This window comes from Papio anubis, chromosome 7, assembly GCF_008728515.1.
Source record: "Papio anubis isolate 15944 chromosome 7, Panubis1.0, whole genome shotgun sequence".
Lineage (NCBI taxonomy): Eukaryota > Metazoa > Chordata > Mammalia > Primates > Cercopithecidae > Papio > Papio anubis.
This window is the reverse complement of record NC_044982.1, coordinates 130,127,948-130,144,946: the sequence shown is the minus strand read 5'-3', so window position 1 is coordinate 130,144,946 and position 16,999 is coordinate 130,127,948. Positions and strand designations below refer to the sequence as shown.

General features: G+C 45.8%; 1 protein-coding gene across 1 annotated transcript in view; it reads left to right on the top strand.

Annotated features, from left to right (window-relative positions):
* LOC101023172 (hepatic triacylglycerol lipase) overlaps positions 1-16,999 on the top strand; it is a 159,003-nt gene that overhangs the window by 110,721 nt on the left and 31,283 nt on the right. The gene's annotated exons all lie outside the window — the stretch shown is intronic.

Genomic DNA, 16,999 nt, shown 5'->3' with positions numbered 1-16,999 from the left:
TAATCTGTTAAATGAAGTCATTGGTCTAGATTTTTGGTCTCTGAATGTGTGTCAGCCATGGAAACCTTCCCACAAACAGACTCTTCAAGCAGAAAATGATAAAACCTAAAATCAACTTTGGGATGAAACCAGGTGGGCGGGCAGTCAGGAACCCACCCTTTCATCCTCTGTGTCCTCTCCCATCTCCCATAGCAGCCCCCAAAGTAGTTCCACAAGATCCTTGGCCTTGGGATCCTAAAGCACAATGTCTAAACCATTAGATGTGCCTATTTAGAAACTCCTTTCCTGCTCTTAAAGTGCTCAGCCCTCTCCCCTACACATAAATTTAGCCTTGCCTCCATGAGAGCAGCGAGGACTAGCCTTCGAAACCCCAGCACACAGAGGTGAGTGTGAGCCCAGCTCTACAGTATACAAGCCCATTGGAAAGCTGCCCCAGACAGAATTTCCTCAGTTGTGTCCTATGGACCATCAGTGCCAGAAATGCTTGGCCAAAAAAGGAAATACGGAGGGTGAGGGCGGCTTGCTTCAAAGTAATTGAGGTTGAGAGCCACTGCATATCATCTGCCCCTACTAGAGATTAAATTCACAGTAGCTTCTTTTCTCGGACCAGCAGGAAGCCTGATTAATGTTGCTTAATACAACATTTCCCAAATTTATTTGGCCACAAAACTCCTTTTTCCCCATAACTCCTATTAATATCACAAGAAACAGTCTGAGATCAGAAAAGGCAATTTTTAAAGACTGAGTTATAAGGCTTGAAATAAATGAGGAATTCTAGAAAAGGAAGGGAAGAGGGACAAGGACCCTGGTTTGGGGTCTGGATGAGGGTGAAACAAGGACCATCCATGATTCCAGAGAAGATCCAGATCTTGCTTGTTGTCTGTTGGTGCCTTTCTATCAGCTCATTCCTAGGGGGCAGACAGAGGCAGGAGGTGCTGGGTTGGTGGCCAGTGGCTCCTGACCACAGGAAGGGTACTGTGGGTGTAAGAAGTGAAGCAGGGCACGTCCCTGCCTCTGTTCTCCCCTTCCTTCTGGCATTGGCTCACTGTGACAAATCCTTCCCTAGGAAGGGCAGAAAATGAATTATCTGTTAAATCAATTCAACAGATAACCCACCTTTGTGCAGGCCTTGTGCTGGGACCACAAAGATGCATAAGACACGCACACCTTAGAGCCCAGTCACGAAATGGAAAAGTAAACAGCCCCACCCTCGAGGTCTGAACAGGGGACTGGGGAGCACAGAGAGGGGCCCCTCCCCTGACCAGCTGTCAGGAGAACTGTCCACACATTCTGATTCCTCCAAGGTTGAGGGCTAAGGTGTAGGAAGAGGAGAGAGGTTCCAAGCAGAAGGAATTGCAGGAGCAAAGGCACAGAGGCACTCCGTCCTACGAGCAGCTATGGCCGGAGCCGCGTGTCACGGGATGGAGAGCGTGTGAACAGAGGGGACTGGAAGCAGGATCCTCCCAGGAAGCAGTTGCAGGCGTTCATGCTACAGTGAGTTGCTGATAGTAGGAGGGGAAGAAAGAGGAAGGGGGTGTGGAAGATGACTCAGTGGGGGTGAGCCAGTGCCTGGAAGAGAGGAATGTGTGAGCAGAATGAGGAAGTTAGAAAAGCTGGTTGGAGGTAGGAGGTGGAAAGACAAGTTCAGCCCTCAACAAGTTAAGCAGGTTATGTAAGAAGTCCAGGCATGGATGACGATGATCATAATCATGATGGGGACGATGACAAAGATGACTAGGAACTCTCTGTCATCTCTCTCTCTCTCTCTCTCTGTCTCTCTCTTTCTCCTTCCTGGTTGCGGGAGTTTGCAGGGAGGCAGGAGGTTGTGAAGAACAATAATCAGAAGAGAGTTTGTGTGTTCATCAAAAAACACCTGGGGCAGGTAGAGTTGGCGCTAGCTTCTCCATCCATCCCTGACACCCCAGCCCCATTCATCATTAAGCAGAAGACAGGCTGGGCTGTCCCAACTTGGTCCTGTACCCCCACCACCCCAGAACCCCGCTGGTCCATAGTGAGGATCCCTTCTCCTTGACCCTCCTCCTTCCCTGTGACTCGCCTAAGCCTGATCCTACACCTCCTATCCCAGCCACTGCCTCAGCCTCCTCCACCCCCAGCTTGGGATGAGCCACCTCCCTGGCTGGGTAGCATGGGATGAGCCATCTCCCTGCAGAGGCAGAGAACCAGTGACACTACACACAAACCAAGGCCATGCTGCAAACAGAATAGCAAGGCACCTCCTCTTAGGATGCATTATATTCGGGGTAGATGTTGAATTCTAGTAACACATTCCCTGGGGCGTTTTCAAATCCAAACACACTGGAGCCTTGTTCCAGCCTCCCTGTGGGCGAAGGCCCCCGGGCTCACCTCCAGCCTCAGGCTGGCTCTGACTGCTGCCCTGGTTCCATCCTGGCAAGCGGAACTGAACAGGCCTGACTCCACAGCCCCCAGTGCTGCCGGCTGCAAGCTCTGCTGACTCCAGCCTCAGGCCCCTGCTTACCTGCTTCTAAATCCACATGCTCCTGCTCCTTCCCGCCCCTGCTGGCCTCTCAGAATGCCACTTCTTTCTGCCAAGCTCAGCCATTGCTACGGCCCAGCCCCATCTTTATTGACTTCGGGGCTCTGTCCCCTTGCAGAGCCCGTCTCATTGCCACCCACATCTGGGACAGCAAAAGACTCCTCAATTTCCTCCAAGAGTTCAGTTTCTTCCAAAAAGCTTGGCACATCTTAGCTGCCAGTGTGAACTGTGAGCTCCCAGAGATGCCCGTGGCACTTTCCAACATTCGTCACTTTTGACACATCTAAAATATCCTAGCTCCCAGAGCTGCGTGAGCACCAGCCCAGATGGACTGGCTGCTGGGGAAGCATCGGTCTCTCCAGGGCCTCTGAGAAGCCTTGGGGCAGGAGGGGGCTGTCTGACAAAGCTTCCTAACTAAGGAGCCCCACTTCCTCTCGCTTTGGGCACCCCTGCCAAATGAGCGGGCACCTCCATGTTCCAGCAGCCCTTGCTGCCCGGCTTCCAAGCTCCAAGCCAACTTCCTTCCACAGAATTCTCTGCACCTTGGTTCCCGGTGGCTCCAAGTACTTTGCCATCTGCCGAGTCAGTTCTGCCAGAGAGGAAGCAGCCGATGTGGGGAGTTCTCTGTGGGGGCCACCTTTCCTCTCTCAGGTCACCTTTACTCTCAGAAGGAAAATGACCCCCTGACCTATTAAATAGCTGAAATCAAGGGCTACTAGGGCCCAGGTAGGTGAAGGTGCAGCTAAAGGCATGAAGGTCAGCATCTAGCTAGGCAGTCAGGTCAGCCAAGAAGACAGGTGAGGTGAGTGGACCCTTTGGCCCCACAGTCAGAGAGTGAGAGAGCTACTCCCAGAGTTCTCTGGGGCATGAAGGGGCTGCAGGGGTAGGTGAACGGCATCCAGAGAAATAGATATCATGGAAAGTGCAAGCAGGAAACAAGCTGGGATCTTTTTTTTTATTTAAAATTATTTTTCAGGCCAGGCACAGAGGTTCACGCCTATGATCCCAACATTTTGGGAGCCCAAGGCAGGAGGATCACTTGAGGCCAGGAGTTTGAGACCAACTTGAGCAACACAATGAGGCCCTGTCTCTATGGGAAAAAAAAAAAAATAATTAGCTAGTGGAGCGGGCTAGTGGCATATGCCTGGGATCCCAGCTAGTTGAGAAGCTGAGGAGGGAGGATCGCGTGAGTCCAGGCATTCAAGGCTGCAGTGAGCTATGATCACTGCGCTCCAGCCCAGGCAACAGAGCCAGACCTTGTCTCTAAAAATATAAAGAAATAAAAGAAAAGAAATTATTTTAAGGAAGTAAATACTCGCATGGCTCATAAATTAAAAGAATATAAAATAGAATAGATTTGCAACATCTTACCCCCCTCCCGTGACGTCCATATCCATTCCCTCCTCCCCCTCTCCCACCATGGGTAACCACTTATATTCATCTCATCTGTATCTTTCCAACATTTCTTTATGCAACTGAAAGCCAATATGGAGTTATTTACTTATGCCCCCACCCTTCCCAAAAGTTATCACACTTTAGATACCGTTCTGCACCTTTGGTCACTCAGCAGTACGTTCTAGAAATCTTTTCAAATCAGTAAAGTGTTTCTTTAGTCAAGTTGCAAAGTATTTCATTGAGGGATATGTCCCATTTCAGCTATCTAGACTCTAGATGGACACTTGGGATGTTTCCAGTATTTTACAATTACAGACAATCCCGCAGTGAATGACCTTGTATTAATTTCATTTCATATATGTGCAGATACAGCCACAGGGTAGATTCCCATGCAGGAAATGCTCAGTACAGAGAAAATGCATTTGTAACTTTCAGAGCTGTTGCCAAATCCCTCTCCGTTGGAGTTGCACCATTTTGCATTCCTGCCAATGTCTCCTTCAAGGTGTGTGGTCACATTTTTTAATGTTTACCAATCTGAGGGGTGAGACTTGTGTCTCAGTATAGTTTTAATTTGTATTTTTCCTCTTAGGAGTGAGGTTGAGGATCTTCTCATATGTTAAAAGGCCATTCATATTCCTTTCTCTGTGAAATGGCTCCTCGTGTCCTCGGTTGGCCCATTGTTCTGTAGGTTGCTGGTCTTGTTCTCCTTGATTTCTAGGCATTCTATAGATATCAAGGAGATTCGCCCTTTGTGTTATGAGTTGCAATTATTTTTTCTTGCTTTGTTGTTGATTTTTTGCCTCTACTTAGGGTTTTGTTTTTTTTTTTTTTTTTTTTTGAGACGGAGTCTTGCTTTGTCTCCCAGGCTGGAGTGCAGTGGTGTAATCTCGGCTCACTGCAAGCTCCATTCCCCGGGTTCACGCCATTCTCCTGCCTCAGCCTCCCAAGTAGCTGGGACTACAGGCGCCCGCCACGAAGCCCGGCTAATTTTTTGTATTTTTAGTAGAGACGGGGTTTCACTGTGTTAGCCAGGATAGTCTCGATCTCCTGACCTCGTGATCCGCCCGCCTCCGCCTCCCAAAGAGCTGGGATTACAAGCGTGAGCCACTGCGCCCGGCCTTTTTTTTTTAAATTTAGTTGGTCATACAGAAGTTTTTTGTTTGCTTTAATGTAGTCTAATTTAACAACCTTTTACAGCTTCTGAATTTTGAATCGCAGAGGGAGGTTCTTATTCAAAAGGTTATGAAGGAATTAGGCCATATTTTTTTCTGGTAATTTTATGATTCCTATTATTTCATTTAAAAATTGGATTCCTTTGGAGTTTTTCCTGATGTATGATGAGAGGGATGGACCCAACTTATATCTTTTCATCTTTTTCCAGATCTCCCAATACTGTTGTTAAAGTCCATCTTTACTCTATCCTAGCACTTGGAGAAATTAGATTTCCACTGCCCAGAACAACCTGGCCAATAAGTCACTTCTATCAAATACTGAATTCAAACGTATGCATTTGGGTGTTCTGGGTTTCTATTCTGCTTCTTTATCCATGTTCCTATATACACAGCTTGAATTACTGAATCTTTATGGTACATTTTACTATCAAATAGGACACACCTTCCCCCACAGTCCTTTTTAGTTCAGAGCTCCCCTGGCCATTTACTGGCAAGCTGAGCTCTGTCACTGGGGCTCTCCTTGCTCACTGTCATGTTTTATTCTCTTCTCTCCTACAAGGAGGCCAACATATGCCTGTAGGCATCCAACCAGGGAAAGAGGCAAGCACAGCCTGCTCCCCAAACAAGGCAGAGGCAGGGGTGCAAGGCCTTCTGGGAGAGTCCCAGTAGGCCATGTCCATGTACCCCTTTGAGGCCGGTGTTCTGGGGAAAGTCCAAATCGGAGATCTATGTCTTCCTAGAGGTTTGGACTTTGCCCTGAAGATTCTCAGCACTGACCTTCTGGTCCATCCAATCTGTTTAAATGAAGGTGATCCCAGATAACCTCAACATAAAGAGTTACCCTGTCTGATATTCTGTCTCCTCATGATTTGTTACTGATCAGGGGCAGAAGAACCCTTCAAGGAGGAAGATGTTATAATAGCAACATCAATCCCTACTTCTACTACCACCAATGCCACCATGGTCACCTTTATTCATTGAGAACCTGCTATATACCAGGCACTGTGGGAGGTACTTTACACGTTTATCTCATTTACTTACAGCCCCATGAGGAAACCATCTGTAAACTTGCCCAGAATTGCGGCTCATTAGTGGCAGAGCCAAGCTTTAGATCCCAGCCTGGTTCCAAAACTCACATTCTTCACCACTGGGCAACTTCTTCTCAGAATGATCCGCCACCCTGTGTTGATGCAAATTCCCAGGCCTCCCAGACCTACTGAATCAGCTGCTCTGGGAATGGCGCCCAGGAGTCTGCATCTCCAGCACATGAATACCTGAGAGCCACTGCTCACAAATGTGGAAAGTTAGGTAATATATCAGCCGGTGAGGATGAGTATTTCCTTAGCAGTGGTGTAAGAGCAGAACCCTGACTGGTGTGTTTTGCAGTCAGACTTTGATTTCCTCATTAGCAGAGAGTGTTAACTGGTAGCCTAGTTTGGCTCCTCAAGGTGCCTGATTCAGACACAGCACCCCACAGCTGAAGCACCCTAGCTGGTAGAGGCAGGGACTCAGCCAAGTAGGCTCCAGAGCTGCTACCTAAGCCCAGTAGATTTCTCCTGCCCAGAACAACCTGGCCATATGGAAGAGGGGAGGCTGAAATCCTCACTCCAAAGAAGGACCTCCTTTTCTTGGCACAAAGGCACTGTGCCAAACCACACAGCTAAGGCAGTGTGCTACCTAAAGCAGGTGCACAGAATTCACAGAGAGGTACCAAATAGGCTGGCAAAGACTTGGTGGATAAGTACCAACAAATATCTGGAAAGAACTACGTTGGGTTGAGACATGAGAAGGAAGAGATCGTGGGCAAGTTTGGAAAGGGAAACAACGCACCGAACGCCAAGCCCTGGACTAGACATTTCAACTTTCATTCATCCTCACTACCACCCACACGAGACGGTCTTCCTATTTCCAACTTAGAAGAAGGAAGTTGAGGCTCCTACTGGTTAAGCAAGCTTCCCAAGGCCACACAGCTAATAAGTATTAAACAACCTAACACAGAGCCAACTGGCTCCAAAACCAGTGTCCCCTGCTGCCACTCCACCACACTGCCTCTGCCATTGCTCCCTATGGCAACCTGGAAATTGCTGGGGTACCTGTCCGTGGTCTGAAGTGGGCCGGCAGCAGTCAACTGGGCCTCCAGATATGGGTAGTGAAGGGAGGGTACAGGTCCAAAAGAATCTTAGGGGAAATAGTGCACATGCCCAGGAAAGTTTTATAGTCTCAGAACGTAGATGTATGGAGAAGTCGAATTCTGGTCCTGGTTTGCTTTTTCAGCCAGTTGTCTGAACCCTTGGCAGTCACTGAACCCTTCCTTATTTCTTCATGAGGAAATTAACATCTCCTAGGATAGGAACAGCTGTGCTGCAGATCTCAGGGTCAAGCAAGTCTCAAAGAAGATGAGAGACACCAAGGGCCTCAGGAAAGCTGAAGGGCTCAGGGTGCATGCTGCAGCCATGACCTCAGCCTCTGTGAATCTAGAGGTGACCATACTGGCCACACTTAAGCTCATCTTCCCCCTGCATTTCATAGTCCTTCCCTCCCATCAGGTACAGCCTTTGATTAAAATTCCCAAGATTATCTGGGGAGCTGGCGGCACCACCCACCAATGGAGTTCATCTGGCTGCCTTTACACTGGTCACCTTATGGCTGGGTGGGTGCTTTCCTATTCTTTGGCCAACACAACACTTTCCAAACTGTGTGACAGTTTATGTACTTGCCTCTACCGTAAGACCATGAGCTTTTTGAAAGCATGGTCTGTCTTATTCACTGTTAGGTGTCACAATGTTAAGCACAATCCCTGACACATAATAGGTGCTTAATAAATGTTTGGTGGAACGAATGAATGGATGAATGAATGAATAAAAGAATGAATGGGATCAGGGTGGGCCTTCAGTCTCTAAAAGCATACCCAAGAGCCAACCCTCTCAGTCCCAGGCCCCCACATGGGGAAGCCCTAGGGAGGTTCAGGGACTAGATCAGGCCCATTTCCTCATCAGGAAGCCCCCAAACCTCTGCCCCAAAGAGCACATCCAACATGCTTCAGCCCACACTCCCCACCCACAGTGTACTGCCTATAATCCCAGCTACTCGGGAGGCTGAGGCAGGAGAATCACTTGAACTCGGGAGGCAAAGGTTGCGGTGAGCCGAGACCACGCCATTGCACTCCAGCCTGAGCAACAAGAGCAAAACTCCATCTCCAAAAAAAAAAAAAAAAAGAATAACCTTGGGCTGTTTGGCCAAGTTAATGCTTAATGCTTTCCTCATGCTGCAAGTGTTTATCTTTGCCCAGATTCCAGCTCCAGGGAGGGGAACATTCCTGCAGAACAGCCAGGCGTTCTCAGGTCACCTCTGCTCTCGCTCTCACTTTTCTTTCTGCCTGATTAAGTCTGGCCTAAAAACACGTCTCAGGGGCACATATCTGTCACTCATAATAATCCTATAAGGTAGGTACTACTGTTCGTCTTATTACATAGTTAAGACACAGAGAGGTTAAGTAACTAGCCCAAGGTCACAAGCTAAGAAGGAGCAGAGCTGGGATTTAAGGCAGGCAATCTGGCTCCAGAGCTCAGCTGCCTCTTTTCTTTTCCTAAGACATTGTTTGGCTCTGTCACCTCAGCTGGAGTGTAGTGGCACAATCACTGCTCACTGCAGCCTTGACCTCCCAGGCTCAGGTGATCCTCCCACCTCAACCTCTCAAGTAGCTGGGACTACAGGCATGCACCACCATACCCGGCTAGAGCCCAGGCTCCTAACTGCTTCACAGCACTGTCTTGCTATGCAGTAACAAGCCACGCTCAGGGCATGGGCCCATCTTGAGTCTCTTCCATCCATGGGTTCCGACTGGAAAGGAAGCAGCAATCTTCTCTTCTTTTCACACTGAGTATAAGGCACCCAATTCATCTTCTGGCAGCTGACCTGGAGGAGGGAGTGTCCCTCGTTTTCCTTTTACAGGTACAATCACTGCTTTTCCAGAATGTCCTATAAATGAAATCACACAATTTGTAACCTTTTAAATCTAGCTTCCTTCACTTAGCTTTATGCATCTTAGATGTATCCACGTTCTTGCATGTGTCAGCAATTCATTCCTTTTTCCTGCTGAGTAGTATTCCATTGGATGGATATGCCACAATTTGTTTATCCATTTATCAGTTGACAGATATTTGGGTTGTTTCAGGTTTGGGGTTATTATGAATAAAACTGCCATGAACATTTGAATCTTTATGTGGACATATGTTTCCATTTCTCTTGAGTAAACACTTAAGCTTGGAGTTTACTGGGTCCTATAGTAAGTGTATATTTGCCTTTAAAGAGCTTGTCAAACTGTTTTCCAAAGTAAGTGTTTTTTGTTCTCACCAGCAATCTATGAGGAGTTCTACCGGATTTTGTCAGTCTTTTTAATTTTAGCCATTCTAGAGGGAGAGAAGTGATATTCTGTTGAGTTTTAAATTTGCATTTTTCCCATGACTAATGATGTTAAGCACCTTTTCTTGTACATAGGTGCCCTTTGTGTATCTTCTTTCAAGGATATCTGTTCAATTCTCTCACCCTACCTTGAACCTGTGAACCTACACAGGGTGGAATGTGCCCATGACCTCGGAAGGACTTTAGGGAAGTAAGCCCCACTTTCCCCAGAGAGGATCCCAGCAGAAATGGAAAGCCTTTCTGAACGGCATACTCTTTCATAACCAGATTTCTTAAAAGAAAAAAATCATTCTGATTCTAGCCAGAAGTGCCGTAGAATTTAAGAGAATTTAAGAGAAAAGTTTAGAAGAAAAAAACTTTTTGGCAAGAAAAAAGACTCTAGTTACTTTATTCCCTGGGATCCACAAAAGAAGAAATTGTGACCTCAGGCTACAGTAGCATGGCGCCAAAATGGACTTAAAAAAAAGAAAGAAAGAAAAAGAAAAACACCAGAATAAATCAGGCATGAAAAGAGCTTTCCTTCCATCCCATATCTCATTTTCTTATTTGACAACAAAAATGGTAAAGAGCAACTATAACGACAAAGAACAGGTAAAACAAGAATGCAAAAAATGGTGGGAAGATGGCAACCTCCAAAAGGTAATAAATTAATTTCGGCAGCCTTAGAACCTAAAGCTATTTGTAAAGAATAGCTAGAAAAGAAACCCACTTGAGACAAACTTAGGAATTTCTTCAGAGTTCAAAACAATATCTTAATAACCTGAAAAATTACCACGGCTTTGCAAAGCACCTCATTCACTCCTTAGGAGTTATTTATACCTTGGGTAATTGAGGTTCAACATTATAGTAAAGTGATGCTAGGGTGTCATAAGAGGTGAAGTAAAATACAAAGATTAGTAACTATTGTGCACATTCAGAAATTGAGACACAGATTATTTTCAAGAAAATAAGTAAATGGGAGGGTAGAGTGTCCAGGTCAGGGCAAAATTCAAGATGGCGGGAGTGGGAGAAACATTCCTCACCATGGCCTTGGGTGGAATCTGCTTATCTCCAAACAAAGGTCAGCAACAGCTAGGAGCTGAATCCGAAAGGTCCAGCAGTGACTAAATTCCCACACGAATGTTTCCATCTTTCCAACATGCAAGAAATTCCGAGGTCACGGGCACATTCCACCCTGTGTAGGTTCAAGGTAGGGTGAGACAGTTGAACAGATATCCTTAAAAGAAGACACACAAAGGGCACATATGTACAAGAAAAGGTGCTTAACATCATTAGTCATGGGAAAAATGCAAATTTAAAACACAACAGAATATCACTTCTCTCCCTCTAGAATGGCTAAAATTAAAAAGACTGACAAAATCCGGTAGAACTCCTCATAGATTGCTGGTGAGAACAAAAAACACTTACTTTGGAAAACAGATTGACAAGCTCTTTAAAGGCAAATATACACTTACTATAGGACCCAGTAAATAGGACCCAGTAAACTCCAAGCTTAAGTGTTTACTCAAGAGAAATGGAAACATATGTCCACATAAAGATTCAAATGTTCATGGCAGTTTTATTTATTCGAGGTCATGGGCACATTCCACCAACATTGCCCAGCTACAAATCATTGGCCTGACCACAGCAGCCAGGGACAGAGCTGTGGCTACATTTATCATATAGGATTGTTCCATCCTGAGCAGAGTACATGGCCTAGAGAGTTTTCAGGGCAATTATGAAATTTTGGTCTTCCAGAGGACCCTTGCCAGGTCTGGGAATATTTTCAGCAGTGGATGTTTACAAAGCAAAAGCCCACACACACATTAGCAAATTAAATAATGCATGTTGTACGAAAAACCTTGTGAGGGGCATAGCAATACCTGAGGCTTCTTTCTTATGCACTTGTGTGCCCAGCACCAGCCAATACATGGAAAGGGCTCAACAAACACTGAGCTGAGCAACAGCCTCTAGCCCAGGCATCATGGGCGGGAGGCAGATCCTGACTCCAATCAGGCCTCCTATGGTAGAATCCCTGGTTCTCTCCCATGGAAGGTGGCCCACCTCGGTTGCCTGCAGTCACCCATCTGTTGATGTCCTTACCCAAAAGAAAATGAAGTAATTTCTTCTTCTATGGAATATCAGGAGCCCTCAAACCTAGGAGTTGACTAGGAATAGAAAAATCACTTGCTGCAAGAAATACTATTAGAAATGTAATGGCTGGACCCAGCTTCTCCTTCTGACTAATTTTAAGGATTGTTTTGCTGATCTAGGAAGTTACTGTCATACAGAGGACAACCCCAAGCCTCCCTAGTCCCTCAACACCTTTTCCTGGATACGGGGGCTGAATCCCTTGGTGGATTTGATCACTTACCTCAATTTAATATTCCCCCTCCTAAAACCACAGTATTATCCCCAGATTCTTATCATTGGCATGACTTTACCTCTTCTGAAGACATGAGAAAAGTTCCAATTTCAGAAGATATGCTTGGAGAATGTGCTGCTTCTAGCTCATCCAATATGGAACCAATTTCTTCACTCATAACTAAAGCATATCCTTTCCTCACAGCTTATCTTAGAGTTGCCAGGTTTAAATGAGTCAATACAAATAAGACTTTTGGAAAAGTGCCTGGCACAGAGAAAGCATTCAATATATATTAGCTTTTAAAAATGCTGAAGATCAATTTGAATATATATGTATATATAAAGAGATATAAATAGGATTATACTTAAGGAACTGATTCTACTTCTAGGAAACTATTCTAAGAAAATACTAATAGAGGCCGGGCGCGGTGGCTCACGCCTGTAATCCCAGCAGTTTGGGAGACCGAGACGGGTGGATCACGAGGTCAGGAGATCGAGACCATCCTGGCTAACATGGTGAAACCCTGTCTCTACTAAAAATACAAAAAAAAATTAGCCAGGCGTGGTGGCGGGCGTCTGTAGTCCCAGCTACACCGGAGACTGAGGCAGGAGAATGGCCTGAACTCGAGGGGCGGAGCTTGCAGTGAACCAAGACTGCGCCACTGCACTCCAGCCTGGGCGACAGAGCGAGACTCCGTCTCAAAAAAAAAAAAAAAAAGAAAGAAAATACTAATAGATTCAGACAAGTATTTATACATAAAGATTATCATCAGATAATTGTTTATAATAGGGCAAAGAAAACCTTGAAACGGCATAAGTTTTCAACAATAGTGGAATAAGCAAATACATTATGGCACTTTTTCCAAGTATGTTTTGAAGAATTTTGATGCTATGAGAAAATGATAATGGTAAGTGAAGAAGGATTTAAAACCATTTATGTAACATGATCTCAATAATACACACTGCAAATAAATATCTATGGAACAAATATCTCCATAAGAAAAGATTATGAAGATATACTCCAAATGTTACTTGTGGTTTTTTTCTAAAAATAATATTCTTTATTTTTTCAGCATTTTTCAAATTATACTGATATATATTTTCAGCATATATACAATGAGCATCCCTTAATTCTACAAAAAGCAAAATAAAATATGAAACAGTTAAAAGTCTATGGCAACACTATAATTTGAAGGGGAAAAAAAAAGGCTAAGGACCTAGACTAGGCCACTGGGCAGAGAAAGAAGATAATTCTGAGGCTGAGTCCTCAGTATTTGGTGACCTAGTAGAGAGGCAAGAGAGGGCGTGAGCTCTAAGCTTTCTAGCTTGGGCACAGAGATGAATGATGATGTTATGAACCACAATAGGAAACGTAGGAAGAAAGGAAGAAGAATGGGTTGGGAGGAAGGAAAATACATTTAGCTTGGCCTTGCTGAGTCTATAGTGCCCAAAGAGTACCCAGGCAAAGATGCCCAGTTAAAAGCTGGTGACGTGCAAAGCTAAAGCTGTGGGAAGAAACTGCAGTAAAGGTATGAGGATGGGCACAGCAGTGAGTCCTTGAAGACACGGACTTCCCTTAGGATGCCCAAGTGTTCTATGTGTTCTGGGATTAAGCAACAGACTCTGCTCTCATGGAGGCTCAGACCCTTGGGCTTCAGGGCTCTATTCCTTCCACCCCTCAATGTGACCTGAAGTGGCCCCTGCCTCCCCCAGTCATAGGGACTGCTGCTCAATTATAGTGAAGAATCTCTCATAGGCTTGCTGTGACTTAAATGCTATTTGGTGCTGTGGCTACTGTTTCACTGAAGATTACAGGGCTCTCAGAGTTAACCACATAAAACTTGCTGCTATATATTTGGTAACCTCCTTTTTCCATAACCATCTTGGGTTTCAGGACCAAGAAAGTGTGAGTACCTGGCCACCAGGAATGCTATAACTGACCCTGCTTCCCTCTTTGATACAGTCAACAGGAAGCTCAGAAAAAAATCTGTGGCCCATCTTCAGCAGCCTTATAATATCACATAGTGTACATGTTTGGGTGTTAATATTAACCTTTCTATCTTTATTGTGTTACTGCCCTTACTTTCTCTTTGTCCTAAGTTCTTCAACTATGAATTTTTGCTGACTACTTCAAGTTAAAAATGTTCTTCCATGTCATGCCCACCCATTGATTTTGTTTGTTTCTAACTCTTGAAGTTGCACAAAATAATTCTAGTCTACCTTCTCCACAACAGCCCTTCAACTCTCATGTCATCCACCCAATCTTATTTGTATAGGAACCAGAGCCCCACTTTATTTAACAATTGCTCATGGATATGAGCTCTTAAAGAATCTTTCATCCGTCTAGACCTGACTGATGCTTTATCTTCTCTTGACCTCTTCCCTAAAGCCCCTACTCAGGGCATTCCTCCGCTGCAACACAGCAACCACTTTTAATAGTTGGTTTTCATGCTTGCACCCCCTTCCCCCATGGGGCCAGGGACTCCTGAAAGACAGGAGCCACATGCTCTCTTTGCCTCCAACCAGTACCTAGCCAGGGCCTGGGGCATAATACATGCTTAATAAGTGTCTGTTGAGGAAGTGAATAAATGAATGAGCACACACCTCTATACAGTCTGCACAACTTCCTCGCTCATACACATGTTAAAGAGAGCTAAAGCCCCCAGGAAGGGAGAAAAGAGAGGGCCCTGTTCAGTCCAGTTGTTTGCAGGGCTTTCCATGTGACAACTCTTTTCCATGGTGTCTCCTCAACAGCCTCGAAGCCTCAGCCACCTGGGCTGGAGCCTATCTCACAGCTAAATCCAGAGTAAATATACACAAGACAGAATTGGTCCTACGAGGACAACTGGGGTGAATTTCACTGATAAGAAATGCAAGATGCTAGATGCTCCAATTGGTACTTATTCTAACAACACTCTCTTCTCTAGGTGCTAACTACATGTCAGGCATTGTTCTGAGCTCTTTACAAATATCTTATTTAATCCTCATAACAACCTCATAAGATAGGCACTATTTTTATCCCCATTTTATTTTCATATGATCCTCTTAACATTTGAGGCAGCTAAATCGAAGAAAAGTGTAGAGTATCCTAAAACGAAGAAAGGTGTAGTGTTTCAGTCTCTTAATAAAAGAAAATGAGCTACGTTAGGTCCAATGTATAAATGGCTGAAGATTGGGTGCCAGCCTTTGATCTGAGATCTGGATCTGGCAGGACACCTCACCGCTCACTAACATTTACTGAGTACCCACCATTGTGCCCAGTGCTACCGTCCATGAGTTCACTGACAGGCGAAGGAAGAACACACCTGGATAAATAAATCACCCAGCTGCACGGCAAGTGCATTAGGATCAGGGAGGCAGTACGGTGCTGACAGCAAGAAGGAGTAATCATCTCTGACTAGATGAGAAGGCTTCCTGGAGGCTGTGAAGTCTCAGTTCCATTTTAATGAATGGAGCAGCAGAGAAGAGCAGGAGGTGAAGTGCAAAGGTACTGGCATCCAAAAGGGCATTTGAGAACTGCTGGTAGCAAGAGAACGAAAAGAGAGGAGGAGGTGGGGGATGAGGGATCATCATTCAGGTGGTGGCCTTGGCTGCAATACCATGAAGCTGAAAGTCACTAACAGGTATAGTCATTTCTGTTCTAGACTATTTGACCCGCTGTGTGCAGGAGGACGGAGAGACCAAACAGAGAGAGACCAGTTAGGAGGCTGTCGCAATAAACCAAGCAAGATACAGTGTGCATGGGAACTAAGGCACAGGATTCTAGGGATATTTAGGAAGCCTGAAGCTTTGGACTGATGGAGAGGCTGGCATAGCGGTGCAACGTGATACCCCGGCTTCTGACTTAGACAATCAGGAGGGCACCCAGTGAAACCAGGAGGCTAGGTTGGAAGCAGGCTTCCAGGAGTGAGGGCAAGCTGAGACCCTCTATAAGCTCAGAAAAGCCAAACAGGGAGGCAGAAATTTTCTTCATTATCTCAGAAAACTTATTCAAATTCTTGCTCACATCTCCTTTTAATAAAATATGATGCATTTCATTCTGTCATCATAGTGAAAAATCATTGCCCTTTGCTGAGAATTAATAACCTTTTGACTTAATACCCTTCGGGTAGGAAAATTGGTTTCATTAACACCTCCCCTTGCACTTTGTAGGTTCATCATCTCTTGGTCCTGCTGTCCCCTGAAACCAAAAGCCCAAGACATATTATTCGAGAAGCCTGAATGATTTTATGCTCAGAAAGAATGATCAGGGTCCTTAGTAATTGGGCTGAATTGAGTTCACTGACCAAAAAGGTCAGAATGGCCTTCTGTCTGCTCCTCAGCCACAGAGGAGCCCACCTTCTACCAGAAGGAAGGGATGAGAGCTTCCTCTCCCAGCTCTTGGCCTGATTCCTAATCTTGGCAGAAAAGATGCGCTCATCTTGACATGCCACGCCATGGAAACGCGCCACCTCCTCAGGCTCTACCAGGCCTCTTCGCAGAGGTGTCCTTCTCTGGTCCACCACAGAGACAGGACAGTTGTCAGGGTGCCTAGCAGAGTTGGATGGCCACCCACCCCCACTCCAAAGTGGCTCATGGTCATGGTGAGGCTCCCCCAGAAGAGAGGCTGGAAGGCCCTTCAGTCAAACAACAGAAGGTGAGATCTTAAAAACAATCTTCCTCTCCTTTTCCACCTCCCACGGCCTTGGAAAGCCTTCGAATGGATATTCCTCTACTGTTTTCTGCTGCAAACTCTTTAGCAGCAGCAGCAGCCTGGCATCTGGAGCGTGAAGCCCAGACTCTTCAGCATCCCAGGGCCCTCCTTGCTCTGGCCTGCCTGGCCTTGTCTCCTGCCTCTTTATGCATGCAAGATTGCATGCCTCTGAGCCTTGATTCGTGTTGCTCCCTCAGCCACCCCCGACCCCTGCAACAAAACACACACATACACTCAATCATCCTTCAACATCACATTCCCTCAAAATTCCTCCCTGAATGCCACACCCTCCCTCAAGCGGCTTCCACTACTCCCTCTGTGATTCCCCCAACCCCACCCCACCCTCACCCCTGTACCTTGTCCCTGCAAGGCTTACCTGACATAATGTGTCTGCACGTGAGGACAAGTTGAGCCACAGGAGCTAATACATAGTGTCACCCAACTAAGATGCTCTATTCA